Source organism: Culex quinquefasciatus, chromosome 2 (assembly GCF_015732765.1).
Source record: "Culex quinquefasciatus strain JHB chromosome 2, VPISU_Cqui_1.0_pri_paternal, whole genome shotgun sequence".
Taxonomy (NCBI): Eukaryota; Metazoa; Arthropoda; class Insecta; order Diptera; family Culicidae; genus Culex; species Culex quinquefasciatus.
In genome coordinates, this window is record NC_051862.1 from 109,948,051 (window position 1) to 109,962,980 (window position 14,930).

Sequence of the window (14,930 nt, forward strand, 5' to 3'; positions counted from 1 at the left end):
GCCTGTAGTTGTGGAGAAATAAATTTAACAACGATATTTAAAAAAAAATGTTGCGAAATTGTTATACCAAGCGTGCGTATCACACGCTTCCCCCGGAACTTGTACTGCACGTTGATGCCAAGAACATGCCGGTTGGATCGCGAGGCGGAATCTATTTTCAGACTCAGCAGCTTGCCCTTCATCTCTCTGCCCAGAACAAGCTTTATCCGGGTTGCGGCGGCGTGTAAATGACGTTTTATGTTGTCCCGATTGATTGTGGTGTTCAATGTCTCGGAAATCGGATCAAAAATGTCCTTGAGACCTTCCCATTGAAAGCAGGACAGTGGCATGTTGTGCAGAGCAACGATTTTCATCGCAGATTGGAGGAATAACTGTTTATCAATGGCAATCAGCCGTTTTGTAATCGTTCTCCGTCTTTTAACCGGAGTAGATCCCGGTTCAGCAGGCGGTCCCAGCCCAATATCTGTGGCAACATCCAAATGGTGCTTCAGGAAGTGCCGACCAAAATTTCCGACGTCGAGCTTAGCTTGGGCATACACGCAACCGCTGAACTCGTCGATCGCACAGCTTGCACCTTCTCCGTCGATTCTGATGTTCCTCCGGATCAAGTCGGCCTTGGTCGTCCGTTTTCCGGCCCTCGATGTTCCGGCCTGCGGTTCCATTGTAGAACAGGTTTCCTGCTTGTCACGTTCTTTCGTTCAACTCATATATTTTAGGCGCGCGTAAATCTGACAGCTCGATCCAAAGCATTAACAAAATAAAAGGTCCAAAAACGAAACTAACAAAAAACAAAAAAAAAACAATTTCCCAAGTTGAGATCCTCAACCTGTTCCCGTTTGTTAAACAGAAATATTTTTGAACAATAAGCACTTGGCAATTGAATAGATGTTTTTAAATGAAGCTTTTAAAAATTATATATTAAGAAAAAATGCTGATGAGGCAAAAAAAGAAACATTAACATTTATTAAATTTTCTTTTTTATTTATTATGTCCGAAATGCTCACAGTTTTAATTGAATGTGTTACTGTCTGACATTTTATAAATATATTTTAACAAATGTATTTTAAAATGTGTCATACGCCCTTTTCAGATGTTTTTATATGGGAAACTGGTGCTGAGTTCATGTCATGTGACAGAGTTTTCGTGACTGACGTGGTATTTATTATGTTTCAAAAAGCTTGAAAATGTATTGGTATGGAAATGTCAGTTCATCTCGGGGATGAGATAGAGCAGTTGACAGTCATTTTGAAAACAGATCGAGAGTAGGTGAGAAATGTCAATTCGTTTAGACCAGTTGAAAATTTGCAGCACTGGTCACGACCATATAACAAAATTAAAATGGTACTATTTCCCGAATAGTTACACTTATCTTGACATATTCGAATGGTTGATTTTTTTTTCCTACAATTTAATGAACGGTATCTATTCGTCATACGATTAGGATGGTTCGAAACAGCTATTGTTAGAACATAATAGTACTGTAGCCGGTATGATAAAAGTTATGATACTCGGTATGATTTAGTCAAAGAAACCTAAGCGGAAAATTTCCTAATTCCTAATAATTGAAACAATTGCACAACAATTGATGGTACGATATAATTATTTCTCATATGTTTGGTATTATTTCAAACAGTTTTTGTATGATTGAGCCAAAAATGAATTTTTGGCGAAAATTTTGGATGGAGAAATATAAATTTTCGCCATATGGTAAGGAATTTTCGGAACAGCTATTGTTAAAACATAAGGGTACCATAGCCGACGTAGTATTTCCAACTTGAAGTTCAGCGAAAAACTCTTAAGTCCCAATAATCCAAACAATTGAACAGCAATTCATGGAACGATATAACTGTTCGCAAAACGCTTAGGATAATTTGAAACAGGTATTGTATGATTGAGCCAAATGAACTACAGCAAAAAAAAATCTTAAGTCCGAATAATTCAGATAATACTTTAACAATTCATGGAACGATAAACCTGAATTATGGCGAAAATTTTCCTAAGTCCCAACAATTTAAACCATTGTTCAACAATTCATGGAACGATATACCTGAATTATGGCGAAAATTTTCCTAAGTCCCAACAATTCAAACCATTGTTCAACATTTCATGGAATGATATACCCGAACCTCAGCGAAAATTTTCCTAAGTCCCAACAATTCAAACCATTGTTCAACAATTCATGGAACGATATACCTGTTTGCCATATAGTTTGTATGTAAAGCTAATTTATTTTCGTGATAATTTTTATAAGTCCAAATAATTTAAACAATTGATTGACCATTATCAGAACGATAACTGTTCGGTCTATAATTTATTTGTATGGTTCTACCATACATGTTACGATATATTTACGATAAATTTTGAGGCCACATTTCATAATAAAATGCATTTTAAACCGCCAAACGTAATGTAACTGAGATAGCTCAATTAGATAAGGCGGCAGCACCACGGAAGAATCAACAGGAGACATCATCATCAAGCGGTAACAAATCCCGGACATTCAAAAAAAAACGCTAACTATTAATAATCATATACTTACCATTCCCGTTAAATCCACAGTTCCCAGAACATTTGTAAAGTTTATTTTTTGGCTCCTCCCTTTTCAATTGGTGTCGGTAAGTGTCGGTAAAGCAGTTCACCATTTAAAATCATATTTTATTAATTTGTGGTACGGTTCACATAAAATGAGAATTGAACAGTTTGGGGTAGGGTACGACTATGATCCACGAAAAAAATTCCTTGTAAAAATGTATTGTACAGCCATCCCTCATATTCGGAACAGTTTACAGATCGGCAAATGTTCAAATAATCATAGCAAATCGATAATTGAACTTAATGATTCGCTTTTACCTTCATTTGAAAGCTTTTCTTGCGATCTTTCGAATGCTGTATCAAGAAACTGCAAATTTTAACTTTTATATCAAGTTTTGGAAGAAAAACTTTGACCCTTGAAATCCACAAATTCGGAACACTTTTTTCTTACGGATGTAAACAAACTTTGGATCTCTCAAGGAGTACATAATTTTTACAAAATAATGACTTCACACACTGAAACCAATGAAACTCAAGCTTAGTAATGTTTTATGAATGGTCTGATAACTTTTTTTTTGTGAAAATATCATTGAAATTAAGGTGTTCCACAATTGTGGGAGGCACAATAACATCCCACAATTATGGAACAGGCAGTTTGGAGGCAGTGTTCTGCTGCTCTGCATAAAATAGTCTTGAAAAACAGTTTTTTGCTTAAAATAAACTACTTTAACTAGTGAAATAGCAAGAGAATGTCCAAACGAAAGTCCTAAAAATAGTAGGGTCGACCGAAAAGCTGCATTTAGCATGCTGTTGACAAGTTACCACAAAAGTGTTCCGAATTTGTGGGTGTTCCGAATATGTGGGATGACTGTAACATAACCTAACGACCTATTTAATAAATTGTAGGATTGTTTGGGGAATGGAAAATGTACGGTTGCACCCTATTTGGTGTATTATCAAGATCATTTAGGAAAAATCATTCGACAAATGGTGACTGTATGGTTGTTGACTATGCGGGTATAAAATAGCTTATTTGGTCATAGGGAAAGCCCCCACAAAGTTTGAGCCAAATAAAAAAATGCAAAAAATAAAAATGGTCGAAACTGTCAACTGTCACCGTGCTTGCCAGAGAAAGTATTGTCAAGGTGGCTAGAGTTTGAAAAATTCATTATTTTTCGGTCATAATTTATGTTGTTTCTTTAATCACAATTCTCTGTGCTTTAATGTTTTGTCTATATAGAGGGTATAATTCAATGAAGTTGAATAAATCAAGCATTTGTCGATAAACAGTTTTGACAAAAAACCAAAAATCATAAAAGAGAAATTAAATTTATAGTTTGATAAAAAATGCTCCAACAAAGTTTCTGGCAACACCGAACGGTCTTGGGGTTGATGATTACTAATACTATCATAGAGAACAGATGTACATCTTTGTTCTAACTTGTGTGTAAACCGAGGGGTGCGTCACTTCCGCGCTAACCGAGCGATAAAGCTTCCTTTTCAGACCTTTGCAGCGTTCAATTTCACCGTTCCGCTTTAAGTTGCTTTAACTTGCTTTAACGCGCGTTAACCGCGATAACTTGCTTTTTGGCTTACTTTTTTTTGCGTGCACGCATCAGACTGCTCGATTTTTTTTTGACAGCGAGAACTGTCAAAAGCGAATGACAGTTCTCGTTGTCAAATCAGTCGAGCAGTTCGTTTGAATAGTTGAAAAAAACCTTGCCGGTTAAAAAATTCCGACTAGATATTCCGGAACAGCAAGAAAAGTCGCCGGAACCCATTAAACATGCTGAGAGAACACCAGAACTGGAACGTGAACCCGTAAATGGTTATCCGTTAAGATGCGGAAGCGTTCGTTGATGTTCCACCTCCCGGTCAACACGGACATGAAGCAGAGTGTCGTTCGGTTCGAGTCGATCGTGCCGTCGAGAAGGAACTGGCCCAACCGATCATCAATTTTGGCGAGGTGGGACCGATTCGATGCATTCGCTACACGGCCTACATGTGTCCGTAAATCCAGATCATCGACGGCGGACGTTGTTCCAGTGTTTGTTGTGCAAGGCAACGACAGAAGTTCCGGCAGAGTACTTCCGGCATCTGGATCACACCGGCCAGCGAATAGACAAGTACGAGCGTCCGGAACGTACGACTTTGTGATCACCAAGGACTACTGCCGGAATAACACTCCGCCGAAGGCACTGGCGATGTGGTTCGTGATTGACGTGTCGTACAACAACGTCAATTCCGGGCTGGTTGCTGTGCAGAAGCTGAGGGCTAGGAGCGTGCCTCGATTAAGGTCCATGGAGTCCATGATGAAGTCACCGGCAGCTACAGATGGTGGTCGTCGGAGATGCCCAAGTAAAGGTTAACTTCTAAAAGCTTACACAGAACCTAACCTTCTCCACCGACAGGCAATGTTCATGCACACATCCTGCTCGGACAAGCGCCAGCTGTGCGTGCTTAATCTTAGCCTGAAGACATGCAACCAGTTGGCGGATTTGTTCCGCAGTTGCGACCTGGATACGACCAATCTGGTCTTCGCCAAGCCGGGCCTGTTCAAGATGCTGGAGAACAACCCGAAGGCAATCAAGGACAGCCTGATCACGAGGACGGCCCAGATTCTGGCCTGCTACCGGAAGAACTGTGCATTATCTACGTCCGCCGACCAGCTCGTCCTGCCGAATTGCATGAAGTTGCTACCGCTGTACATTTCGTGTCTGCTGAGAACGACGTCCTTTCGGGGGTGTAAGGACCTCACTCCCCTGACTGAAAAGTCCGTCGGACGTCCGTCGTTTGTCGTCCGTGCAATCGTACGACGTCGCACGACAATGTCGCGCGACTATCGCACGAATGTCAGACGTTTTTGCACCAAAATGTCGTATTTGTCGTGCGATCGATAATCGAAATTGTACGACATTGTCGTACGACATTCGACCGACGTCGCACGGTTTTGTTATTTAGAATGTCGTGCTATTGTCGTGTGCTGTCATTTCGGATTTTTAGGTTATGTTGCTGTTGAAAAAAACTGTTGTGCTGTTTTTTATTTTATTTTTTATTCAAACACATCTAATTTCACAATAATATTAACTTTTTCACGAAATTTAACTTCCGGATCGCCGATTCTTCTCCAACTTAGCATTCTTCGGATGCTCTCGGATTTGCCTTGACCGCAGCTTCCGGCTTGGATGTTGGTGTTGGACTTTTGCTTCTCGACGAGCTGATCAAGTTTAACCCGCCAATCTTGGATCTCAGGCGGATTGATGGCCACCGGGGTACGAGATAACGTGAATACTTCCGTGGGTTCTACGGAGGCGAACTCATGGTTTCCGGCATGATCAGATTGGAATATTTTAGTTGCCTGAAAAAAGATAACGTTGACGTTTACATTAGGTAGGAATGAGCAGGATAGCTTCTTAATATACACTGCGACATTTGTCAAATTACTTTAATTGGCATCAATTTATGAATTAAATTCTTACTTAAATATTAATAACATAAAATTTTTAAAAAAGGTATTTTAAACATAAAAATCAATTAAAAATTAAGACATTTTAAAAATAGATTTAAAAACCTATAAAACACATTTTTTTGCAACTAATTTTAAAATCGAAATTGCAAGAATTTATTTTTTTTAATTAGGCATGTATGTTTGCTGATTTTTTGAAATTTTAAAATATTTGAAATTTAGGATTTTTAAATTTATGAATTTCAAAATTCTTTAAAATTATTTAAGAACTCTAGAACTTAGAAGATTTTTAAGGATTATACAATTAAGTTTTAGGAATTTGGGCTTTTAAATAATAGGATTTTTAAAAAATATCATTCAAAAAAAAAATTCTAAAATTCTAAAATTCTAAAATTCTAAAATTCTAAAATTCTAAAATTCTAAAATTCTAAAATTCTAAAATTCTAAAATTCTAAAATTCTAAAATTCTAAAATTCTAAAATTCTAAAATTCTAAAATTCTAAAATTCTAAAATTTAAAATTCTAAAATTCTAAAATTTAAAATTCTAAAATTCTAAAATTTAAAATTCTAAAATTCTAAAATTTAAAATTTAAAATTTAAAATCTTAAAATTCTAAAATTCTAAAATTTAAAATCTAAAATTTAAAATTCTAAAATTTAAAATTTAAAATTTAAAATTCTAAAATTTAAAATTCTAAAATTTAAAATTTAAAATTCTAAAATTCTAAAATTCTAAAATTTAAAATTTAAAATTCTAAAATTCTAAAATTCTAAAATTTAAAATTTAAAATTTAAAATTTAAAATTCTAAAATTTAAAATTCTAAAATTTAAAATCTAAAATTTAAAATTTAATTTAAAATTTAAATTCTAAAATTTAAAATTTAAAATTTAAAATTCTAAAATTCTAAAATTCTAAAATTCTAAAATTTTAAAATTCTAAAATTCTAAAATTCTAAAATTCTAAAATTCTAAAATTTAAAATTTAAAATTTAAAATCTAAAATTTAAAATTTAAAATTCTAAAATTCTAAAATTCTAAAATTTAAAATTTAAAATTTAAAATTTAAAATTCTAAAATTCTAAAATTAAAATTTAAAATTTAAAATTTTAAAATTTTAAAATTTAAAATTTAAAATTTAAAATTCTAAAATTCAAAATTCTAAAATTTAAAATTCTAAAATTCTAAAATTTAAAATTTAAAATTTAAAATTCTAAAATTTAAAATTCTAAAATTTAAAATTTAAAATTTAAAATTTAAAATTCTAAAATTCTAAAATTCTAAAATTTAAAATTCTAAAATTCTAAAATTTAAAATTTAAAATTTAAAATTCTAAAATTTAAAATTCTAAAATTTAAAATTTAAAATTTAAAATTCTAAAATTTAAAATTTAAAATTTAAAATTTAAAATTTAAAATTCTAAAATTCTAAAATTTAAAAATTCTAAAATTCTAAAATTTAAAATTCTAAAATTTAAAATTTTAAAATTCTAAAATTCTAAAATTTAAAATTTAAAATTTAAAATTTAAAATTTAAAAATTTAAAATTCTAAAATTTAAAATTCAAAATTCTAAAATTTAAAATTTAAAATTCTAAAATTCTAAAATTCTAAAATTTAAAATTCTAAAATTCTAAAATTCTAAAATTCTAAAATTTAAAATTTAAAATTTAAAATTCTAAAATTTTTAAAAAATTCTAAAATTTAAAATTTAAAATTTAAAATTTAAAATTCTAAAATTTAAAATTTAAAATTTAAAATTTAAAATTCTAAAATTTAAAATTTAAAATTCTAAAATTTAAAATTCTAAAATTTAAAATTCTAAAATTTAAAATTCTAAAATTTAAAATTCTAAAATTCTAAAATTTAAAATTTAAAATTTAAAATTTAAAATTTAAAATTCTAAAATTTAAAATTTAAAATTTAAAATTTAAAATTCAAAATTTAAAATTCTAAAATTTAAAATTTAAAATTCTAAAATTCTAAAATTTAAAATTCTAAAATTCTAAAATTTAAAATTTAAAATTTAAAATTTAAAATTCTAAAATTCTAAAATTTAAAATTCTAAAATTCTAAAATTCTAAAATTTAAAATTCTAAAATTTAAAATTTAAAATTTAAAATTCTAAAATTTAAAATTCTAAAATTCTAAAATTCTAAAATTTAAAATTCTAAAATTTAAAATTCTAAAATTTAAAATTTAAAATTTAAAATTCTAAAATTTAAAATTCTAAAATTTAAAATTCTAAAATTTAAAATTTAAAATTTAAAATTTAAAATTCTAAAATTTAAAATTTAAAATTCTAAAATTCTAAAATTCTAAAATTCTAAAATTCTAAAATTCTAAAATTCTAAAATTCTAAAATTTAAAATTTAAAATTCTAAAATTCTAAAATTTAAAATTCTAAAATTTAAAATTTAAAATTTAAAATTCTAAAATTTAAAATTTAAAATTTAAAATTCTAAAATTTAAAATTCTAAAATTTAAAATTTAAAATTCTAAAATTCTAAAATTCTAAAATTTAAAATTTAAAATTTAAAATTCTAAAATTTAAAATTTAAAATTCTAAAATTTAAAATTCTAAAATTTAAAATTCTAAAATTTAAAATTTAAAATTCTAAAATTTAAAATTTTAAAATTCTAAAATTTAAAATTCTAAATTTTAAAATTCTAAAATTCTAAAATTTAAAATTTAAAATTCAAAATTTAAAATTTAAAATTCTAAAATTTAAAATTTCTAAAATTTAAAATTTAAAATTTTAAAATTTAAAATTCTAAAATTTAAAATTCTAAAATTCTAAAATTCTAAAATTCTAAAATTTAAAATTTCAAAATTCTAAAATTTAAAATTCTAAAATTCTAAAATTTAAAATTCTAAAATTCTAAAATTCTAAAATTTAAAATTTAAAATTTAAAATTTAAAATTCTAAAATTCTAAAATTCAAAATTTAAAATTCAATTTAAAATTTAAAATTCTAAAAATTAAAAATTCTAAAATTTAAAATTAAAATTCTAAAAAAAATTCTAAAATTCTAAAATTCTAAAATTTAAAATTTAAAATTCTAAAATTTAAAATTCTAAAATTCTAAAATTTAAAATTCAAAATCTAAAATTTAAAAAATCTAAAATTTAAAATTTAAAATTCTAAAATTCTAAAATTAAAATTCTAAAATTCTAAAATTTAAAATTTTAAAATTTAAAATTTAAAATTAAAATTTAAAATTCTAAAATTCTAAAATTCTAAAATTTAAAATTCTAAAATTTAAATTTAAAATTTAAAATTCTAAAATTCTAAAATTTAAAATTCTAAAATTTAAAATTCTAAAATTCTAAAATTTAAAATTTAAAATTTTAAAATTTAAAATTTTAAAATTTAAAATTTAAAATTTAAAATTTAAAATTTAAAATTTAAAATTCTAAAATTTAAAATTTAAAATTTAAAATTCTAAAATTCTAAAATTCTAAAATTCTAAAATTCTAAAATTCTAAAATTTAAAATTCTAAAATTCTAAAATTCTAAAATTCTAAAATTCTAAAATTCTAAAATTCTAAAATTCTAAAATTCTAAAATTTAAAATTTAAACTAAAATTCTAAAATTTAAAATTTAAAATCTAAAATTTAAAATTCTAAAATTTTAAAATTTAAAATTTAAAATTCTAAAATTTAAATTTAAAATTTAAAATTTAAAATTCTTAAAATTTAAAATTCTAAAATTCTTAAAATTCTAAAATTTAAAATTTAAAATTCTAAAATTCTAAAATTTAAAATTCTAAAATTTAAAATTCTAAAATTCTAAAATTTAAAATTTAAAATTTAAAATTCTAAAATTTAAAATTTAAAATTTAAAATTTAAAATTTAAAATTCTTAAAATTCTAAAATTCTAAAATTCTAAAATTCTAAAATTTAAAATTTAAAATTCTAAAATTTAAAAATCTAAAATTTAAAATTTAAAATTTAAAATTCTAAAATTTAAAATTTAAAATTCTAAAATTTAAAATTCAAAATTCTAAAATTTAAAATTCTAAAATTTAAAATTTAAAATTCTAAAATTTAAAATTTAAAATTTAAAATTTAAAATTCTAAAATTTCTAAAATTTAAAATTCTAAAATTCTAAAATTTAAAATTTTAAAATTCTAAAATTCTAAAATTTAAAATTCTAAAATTCTAAAATTCTAAAATTTTAAAATTTAAAATTTAAAATTTAAAATTTAAAATTTAAAATTTAAAATTTAAAATTCTAAAATTTAAAATTTAAAATTTAAAATTTTAAAATTTAAAATTTAAAATTCAAAATTTAAAATTCTAAAATTTAAAATTTAAAATTCTAAAATTTAAAATTTAAAATTCTAAAATTCAAATTTAAAATTTAAAATTTAAAATTTAAAATTTAAAATTTAAAATTTAAAATTTCTAAAATTTAAAATTTAAAATTCTAAAATTCTAAAATTTAAAATTTAAAATTCTAAAATTCTAAAATTTAAAATTCTAAAATTTAAAATTCTAAAATTCTAAAATTTAAAATTTAAAATTCTAAAATTTAAAATTTAAAATTCTAAAATTTAAAATTTAAAATTCTAAAATTTAAAATTCTAAAATTTAAAATCTAAAATTCTAAAATTTAAAATTCTAAAATTTAAAATTTAAAATTCTAAAATTTAAAATTTAAAATTTAAAATTCTAAAATTTAAAATTTAAAATTTAAAATTTAAAATTTAAAATTTAAAATTTAAAATTCTAAAATTCTAAAATTTAAAATTTAAAATTCTAAAATTTAAAATTCTAAAATTTTAAAATTTAAAATTTAAAATTTAAAATTTAAAATTTAAAATTAAAATTTAAAATTCTAAAATTCTAAAATTCTAAAATTCTAAAATTCTAAAATTCTAAAATTCTAAAATTTAAAATTCTAAAATTCTAAAATTTAAAATTTAAAATTCTAAATTTTAAAATTTAAAATTTAAAATTCTAAAATTCTAAAATTTAAAATTTAAAATTTAAAATTCTAAAATTTAAAATTTAAAATTTAAAATTCTAAAATTCTAAAATTTAAATTTTAAAATCTAAATTTAAAATTTAAAATTTAAAATTTAAAATTCTAAAATTCTAAAATTTAAAATTTAAAATTCTAAAATTCTAAAATTCTAAAATTTAAAATTTAAAATTCTAAAATTCTAAAATTCTAAAATTCTAAAATTTAAAATTCTAAAATTTAAAATTTAAAATTTAAAATTCTAAAATTTTAAAATTCTAATCTAAAATTCTAAAATTTAAAATTTAAAAATTTTAAAATTTAAAATTTCTAAAATTTAAAATTTAAAATTCTAAAATTTAAAATTTTAAAATTCTAAAATTCTAAAATTTAAAATTCTAAAATTCTAAAATTCTAAAATTCAATTAAAATTTAAAATTCTAAAATTCTAAAATTTAAAATTCTAAAATTCTAAAATTCTAAAATTTAAAATTTAAAATTCTAAAATTCTAAAATTCTAAAATTCTAAAATTTAAAATTAAAAATCAATTTAAAATTCTAAAATTTAAAATTTAAAATTTAAAATTCTAAAATTTAAAATTTAAAATTCTAAAATTCTAAAATTTAAAATTTAAAATTTAAAATTCTAAAATTTAAAATTTAAAATTCTAAAATTTAAAATTCTAAAATTTAAAATTTTAAAATTCTAAAATTCTAAAATTTAAAATTCTAAAATTCAAATTAAAATTCTAAAATTTAAAATTCTAAAATTCTAAAATTTAAAATCTAAAATTTTAAAATTTAAAATTCTAAAATTTAAAATTCTAAAATTCTAAAATTTAAAATTTAAAATTTAAAATTTAAAATTTAAAATTCTAAAATCTAAAATCTAAAATTCTAAAATTCTAAAATTTAAAATTTAAAATTCTAAAATTCTAAAATTTAAAATTTAAAATTTAAAATTCAAAATTTAAAATTTAAAATTTAAAATTCTAAAATTCTAAAATTCTAAAATTTAAAATTCTAAAATTTAAAATTTAAAATTTAAAATTCAAAATTCTAAAATTTAAAATTTAAAATTCTAAAATTCTAAAATTTAAAATTCTAAAATTAAAATTTAAAATTCTAAAATTCTAAAATTCTAAAATTCTAAAATTTAAAATTTAAAATTCTAAAATTCTAAAATTCTAAAATTCTAAAATTTAAAATTTAAAATTTAAAATTTAAAATTTAAAATTCTAAAATTTAAAATTCTAAAATTCTAAAATTTAAAATTTAAAATTCTAAAATTCTAAAATTTAAAATTCTAAAATTTAAAATTTAAAATTTAAAATTTAAAATTTAAAATTCTAAAATTTAAAATTTTAAAATTTAAAATTCTAAAATTCTAAAATTTAAAATTTAAAATTCTAAAATTCTAAAATTCTAAAATTCTAAAATTCTAAAATTCTAAAATTTAAAATTTAAAATTCTAAAATTTAAAATTCAAAATTTAAAATTTAAAATTCTAAAATTTAAAATTCTAAAATTTAAAATTTAAAATTCTAAAATTTAAAATTTAAAATTCTAAAATTCTAAATTCTTAAAATTCTAAAATCTAAAATTTAAAATTTAAAATTCTAAAATTCTAAATTTTAAAATTCTAAAATTTAAAATTTAAAATTTAAAATTTAAAATTTAAAATTTAAAATTCTAAAATTTAAAATTCTAAAATTCTAAAATTCTAAAATTCTAAAATTCTAAAATTCTAAAATTTAAAATTTAAAATTTAAAATTCTAAAATTTAAAATTCTAAAATTTAAAATTTAAAATTTAAAATTTAAAATTTAAAATTTAAAATTCTAAAATTTAAAATTTAAAATTCTAAAATTTAAAATTTAAAATTTAAAATTCTAAAATTCTAAAATTCTAAAATTCTAAAATTTAAAATTCTAAAATTTAAAATTTAAAATTTAAAATTCTAAAATTCTAAAATTCTAAAATTCTAAAATTCTAAAATTTAAAATTTTAAAATTTACTAAATTTAAAATTTAAAATTTAAAATTCTAAAATTCTAAATTTAAAATTCTAAAATTCTAAAATTTAAAATTTAAAATTCTAAAATTCTAAAATTCTAAAATTTTAAAATTTCTAAAATTTAAAATTCTAAAATTTAAAATCTAAAATTTAAAATTTAAAATTCTAAAATTCTAAAATTCTAAAATTCTAAAATTTAAAATTCTAAAATTCTAAAATTTAAAATTTAAAATTTAAAATTTAAAATTCTAAAATCTAAAATTCTAAAATTCTAAAATTCTAAAATTCTAAAATTTAAAATTTAAAATTTAAAATTCTAAAATTTAAAATTCTAAAATTTTAAAATTCTAAAATTTAAAATTCTAAAATTCTAAAATTCTAAAATTCTAAAATTCTAAAATTCTAAAATTCTAAAATTCTAAAATTTAAAATTCTAAAATTTAAAATTCTAAAATTCTAAAATTCTAAAATTCTAAAATTTAAAATTTAAAATTTAAAATTTAAAATTTAAAATTAAAATCTAAATTTAAAATTCTAAAATTCTAAAATTCTTAAAATTTAAAATTTAAAATTTAAAATTCTAAAATTCTAAAATTCTAAAATTCTAAAATTTAAAATTTAAAATTCTAAAATTTAAAATTTAAAATTCTAAAATTTAAAATTTCTAAAATTTAAAATTTAAAATTTAAAATTTAAAATTCTAAAATTCTAAAATTCTAAAATTCTAAAATTTAAAATTCTAAAATTTAAAATTCAAATTTAAAATTAAAATTTAAAATTCTAAAATTCTAAAATTCTAATTCTAAAATTTAAAATTTAAAATTCTAAAATTCTAAAATTTAAAATTCAAATTTAAAATTCTAAAATTCTAAAATTTAAATTTTAAAATTCTAAAATTCTAAAATTCTAAAATTTAAAATTCTAAAATTCTAAAATTCTAAAATTTAAAATTTAAAATTCTAAAATTCTAAAATTTAAAATTTAAAATTTAAAATTTAAAATTTAAAATTCTAAAATTTAAAATTTAAAATTCTAAAATTCTAAAATTCAAAATTCTAAAATTTAAAATTCTAAAATTCTAAAATTTTAAAATTCTAAAATTCTAAAATTTAAAATTTAAATTCTAAAATTTAAAATTCTAAAATTCTAAAATTTAAAATTTAAAATTTTAAAATTTAAATTTAAAATTTAAAATTTAAAATTTAAAATTCTAAAAATCTTAAAATTTAAAATTCAAAAAATTCTAAAATTCTAAAATTCTAAAATTTAAAATTCTAAAATTTAAAATTTAAAATTTAAAATTTAAAATTTAAAATTTAAAATTTAAAATTCTAAAATTTAAAATTTAAAATTTAAAATTTAAAATCTAAAATTTAAAATTTAAAATTTAAAATTTAAAATTCTAAAATTTAATTTAAAATTTAAAATTTAAAATTTAAAATTTAAAATTTAAAATTTAAAATTCTAAAATTCTAAAATTCTAAAATTTAAAATTCTAAAATTTAAAATTTAAAATTCTAAAATTCTAAAATTCTAAAATTTAAAATTTAAAATTCTAAATTTGAAAATTTAAAATTTAAAATTCTAAAATTCTAAAATTTAAAATTTAAAATTTAAAATTCTAAAATTTAAAATTCTAAAATTCTAAAATTTAAAAATTTAAAATTCTAAAATTCTAAAACTAAAATTTAAAATTTAAAATTTAAAATTCTAAAATTCTAAAATTTAAAATTTAAAATTTAAAATTTAAATTTAAAATTTTAAAATTCTAAAATTCTAAAATTCTAAAATTCTAAAATTCTAAAATTCTAAAATTCTAAAATTCTAAAATTCTAAAATTTAAATTCTAAATTCTTAAAATTTAAATTTAAAATTTAAAATTTAAAATTTAAAATTTAAAATTTAAAATTTAAAATTTAAAATTTAAATTCTAAAATTCTAAAATTTT

At 20.0% G+C, this 14,930-nt stretch overlaps 1 pseudogene; it reads left to right on the forward strand.

Annotated features, from left to right (window-relative positions):
* Positions 1-4,373: 4,373 nt before the first annotated feature.
* LOC6036884 overlaps positions 4,374-14,930 on the forward strand; it is a 26,107-nt pseudogene continuing 15,550 nt past the window's right edge.